The sequence below is a fragment of the Triticum dicoccoides genome, chromosome 2B (assembly GCF_002162155.2).
Source record: "Triticum dicoccoides isolate Atlit2015 ecotype Zavitan chromosome 2B, WEW_v2.0, whole genome shotgun sequence".
Taxonomy (NCBI): domain Eukaryota; kingdom Viridiplantae; phylum Streptophyta; class Magnoliopsida; order Poales; family Poaceae; genus Triticum; species Triticum dicoccoides.
Window position 1 is genome coordinate 123909992 of NC_041383.1, and position 4832 is coordinate 123914823.

A 4832-nucleotide genomic window follows, 5' to 3' on the forward strand; every position below is an offset into this window, starting at 1 on the left:
GGAAAAGTTTGGGTTTTTCCGGTATTATACCGGGAAGCTTCCAGAAGGTTCCGGAGGATTCTGGAGGGGTCCGGAGGTCCGGAAATTGTTCCACCACGTCCAATACAGAAGCATGGGCTGTAGGGGGCGCCCTAGCCTTAATGGGCAAGGGGCACCAGCCCCCCCAAGGCCCATGCGCATGGGAGAGGGGAAACCCTAAGGGGGAGGGCCTCCACTTGACTCGGGAGGCACTCCTACCCCCTTGGCCGCCGCCCCCAACCCTAGATGAGATCTAGGGGGGCCGGCCCTCTCTCCCCCCACCTATAAATAGTGGAGGGGTGGGAGGGCAGCCGCACCGCAAGTATTGGCGCAGCCCTCCCCCTCTCCCAAGTCCTCCTCCTCTCCCACGGTGCTTGGCGAAGCCCTGCAGGATTGCCACGCTCCTCCACCACCACCACACCGTCGTGCTGCTGCTGGATGGAGTCTTCCTCAACCTCTCCCTCTCTCCTTGCTGGATCAAGGCATGGGAGACGTCACCGGGTTGTACGTGTGTTGAACGCGGAGGTGCCGTCCGTTTGGCACTAGGATCTCCGGTGATTTGGATCACGACGAGTACGACTCCTTCAACCCCGTTCTCTTGAACACTTCCGCTTAGCGATCTACAAGGGTATGTAGATGCACTCTCCTTCCCCTCGTTGCTGGTTTCTCCATAGATAGATCTTGGTTACACGTAGGAAAATTTTGAATTTCTGCTACGTTCCCCAACAGTGGCATCATGAGCTAGGTCTATTGCGTAGATTCTTTGCACGAGTAGAACACAAAGTAGTTGTGGGCGTTGGTTTTATTCAATATGCTTACCGTTACTAGTCCAATCTTGTTTCGACGGTATTGTGGGATGAAGCGGCCCGGACCGACCTTACACGTACACTTACGTGAGACAGGTTCCACCGACTAACATGCACTTGGTGCATAAGGTGGCTAGTAGGTGCCAACCTGTCCCACTTTAGTCGGAACGGATTCGATGAAAATGGTCCTTATGAAGGGTAAATAGCAATTGGCATATCACGTTGTGGTTTTGCGTAGGTAAGAAACGTTCTTGCTAGAAACCCATAGCAGCCACGTAAAACATGCAAACAACAATTAGAGGACGTCTAACTTGTTTGTGCAGGGTATGCTATATGATGTGATATGGCCAAGAAGAATGTGATGAATGATATGTGATGTATGAGATTGATCATGTTCTTATAATAGGAATCACGACTTGCGTGTCGATGAGTATGAGAACCTGCAGGAGCCATAGGAGTTGTCTTTATTTATTGTATGACATGCGTGTCATTGAACAACGACATGTAATTACTTTACTTTATTGCTAACCGGTAGCCGTAGTAGTAGAAGTAATAAGTTGGCGAGACAACTTCGTGGAGACACGATGATGGAGATCATGGTGTCATGCCGGTGACGATGATGATCATGGAGCCCCGAAGATGGAGATCAAAAGGAGCGATATGATATTGGCCATATCATGTCACTATTTGATTGCATGTGATGTTTGTCATGTTTATACATCTTATTTGCTTAGAACGACAGTAGTAAATAAGATGATCCCTCATTAAAATTTCAAGAAAGTGTCCCCCCTAACTGTACACCATTGCGAAAGTTCGTCGTTTCGAAGCACCACGTGATGATCGGGTGTGATAGATTCTTACGTTCACATACAACGGGAGTAAGCCGGATTTACACACTCGAAACACTTAGGTTGATTTGACGAGCCTAGCATGTACAGACATGGCCTCGGAACACAAGAGACCGAAAGGTCGAGCATGAGTCGTATAGTAGATACGATCAACATGAAGATGTTCGCCGATGATGACTAGTCCGTCTCACGTGATGATCGGACATGGCCTAGTTGACTCGGATCATGTAATCACTTAGATGACTAGAGGGATGTCTATCTGAGTGGGAGTTCATTAGATGAACTTAATTATCCTGAACATAGTAAAAAGGTTTTTGCAAATTATGTCGTAAGCTCGCGCTTTAGTTCTACTGTTTTAGATATGTTCCTAGAGAAAATATAGTTGAAAGTTGACAGTAGCGATTATGCGGACAGTAGAAAGCTTATGTCCTTAAGGCACCGCTCAGTGTGCTGAACCCCAAACGTCGTTTGTGGATGTTGCGAACATCGGACATACACAATTTGATAACTACATGATAGTTCAGTTAAACGGTTTAGAGTTGAGGCACCAAAGACCTTTTCGAAACATCGCGGAACATATGAGATGTTTCGAAGGCTGAAATTGGGATTTCAGGCTCGTGCCCACGACAAGAGGTATAAGACCTCCGACGATTTTCTTAGCCTGCAAACTAAGGGAGAAAAGCTCAATCGTTGAGCTTGTGCTCAGATTGTCTGAGTGTAACAATCACTTGAATCGAGTGGGAGTTGATCTTCTAGATGAGATAGTGATGTTTCTCCAAAGTCATTGCCACCAAGCTGCTAGAGCTTCGTGATGAACTATAACATATCAGGGATAGATATGATGATCCTTGAGGTATTCGCGATGTTTGACACCACGAAAGTAGAAATCAAGAAGGAGCATCAATTGTTGATGGTTGGTGAAACTACTAGTTTCAAGAAGGGCAAGGGCAAGAAGGGATACTTCATGAAACAGCAAATCAGCTGCTGCTCTAATGAAGAAACCCAAGATTGAATCCAAACCCGAGACTAAGTGCTTCTGTAATAAGGGGAACAACCACTGAACCAGAATCACCCTAGATACTTGGTAGATGAGAAGGCTGACAAGGTCGATAGAAGTATATTGGATATACATTATGTTAATGTGTACTTTACTAGTACTCCTAGTAGCACCAGGGTATTAAGATACCGGTTCGGTTGCTAAGTGTTAGTAACTCGAAATAAAAGAGCTACAAAATAAACGGAGACTAGCTAAAGGTGAGCTGACAATATGTGTTGGAAGTGTTTCCAAGTTTGATGTGATCAAACATCGCACGCTCCCTCTACCATCAAGATTAATATTAAACCTGAATAATTGTCATTTGGTGTTTGCGTTGAGCATAGACATGATTGGATTATATCTATCGCAATACGGTTATTCATTTAAGGAGAATAATGAATACTCTATTTATTTGAATAATACCTTCAATGGTCTTGCACCTAAAAGAATGGTTTATTGAATCTCGATCGTAGTGATACACATTTTCATGCCAAAATATAAGATAGTAATGATAGTACCACTTACTTGTGGCACTGCCATGTATGTCATATTGGTATAAAACACATGAAGAAGCTCCATGGACTGCACGGCTTCCCCAAACGGGCAACGCTCGGATCCCAGATGCTCGTAACCGTGCGCCCAATAAGGCTCTAGGCCACTGGACAACGGGGCCAACGCCCCTGGTCCCACTAGTCAGATTGGTCCCACTTGTCATGCTGATATCACAATTTGACCCACACGTTAGAAATGTCAAAATTTGTCAAACAATTTTCATAAGTGGGTCCCCATGGTCAGGTTTGCATTTCATAGGTATTGAAATTATATACACAATCAATATTTCAAACAGACTATAGAGCAAATGAAATTCATCCAAAACAACACTAAATATTACAATACATAATATGCTACTCTGACTAATATTACACTTTGCCTGATATTACAATGCATAATATGCTACTCTTGCTGATAGGCTTCACGGCTTCACACTTCATACTTCACCTATGCAAAAGAAGAAGAAGAATAAGAACCTGTAGGCAGCATCAAACATAGCCTATAAGCAAGAATTAACAATAAGCTCAATTTAACAACACAAGATTTTGATACAATTATACAATTCATGAGGTCAGCTGACTATTAACGGCTTTCCCATAGATTACAAACAATTATGTGTACAAGGCAATTCAGCATTTAAGTTGGAAGGTGTTCAATAGCAAAACAGAACATGATATATACTAAAAACTTGAACTGGCAATACACAACTAAATTGGCTATTAATACAGCAAGCATGACATGACAACAACTGCTTGATAGATTTGATTAAACGTGTATGAAGCAGCAGCACACATAGACAATGGTAGTATATATGAAGGATTATAGATTGTATAACTGGTCAACTAATCTTCCATCTATATTTCTATCAGTAGCACACTAGATAGACCACACATTTATTCCTACAGTACAGTGAGGTAAAAACAGATTATGGTGCCTACCAAGTGAGGCAAAAACAGATTATCAGTAGCAAACTAGATAGGCCACAAATCTATATTTCTATCCTCAGCACACTAGATAGGCCACACATGTCACGCCCAATATGCGACCCTATCCAAAAGGAACTCGAAGGTCCCACCAAGGATAGACCCGCATATTGAAACGCTTTTGCAAGGTGGATATCATTACATCAACATTACATAATAGATGGGGAGTACATACATAAGGCATACAATGCCACACGAATACAACATCATCATACATCAGAGCACCATCCGACTACGGATGAAACACAAACAGAAACTCAAACGACATCCACCCTGCTAGCCCAGGCTGCCGACCTGGAACCTATCCCCTGATCGAAGAAGAAGCAGAAGAAGAACTCCAAAACAAGCAAACATCGCTCTCGCGTCATGACCATCACATACCTGTACCTGCAACTTTTGTTGTAGTAATCTATGAGCCACGAGGACTCAGCAATCCCATTACCATGGGTATCAAGACTAGCAAAGCTTAATGGGAAAGGAAGGGGTAAAGTGGTGAGGTTGCAGCAGTGGCTAAGCAAGTATGGTGGCTAACATACGGAAATAAGAGCGAGAAGAGAAGCAACGGAACGGTCGTGAAGCTAGCAATGAT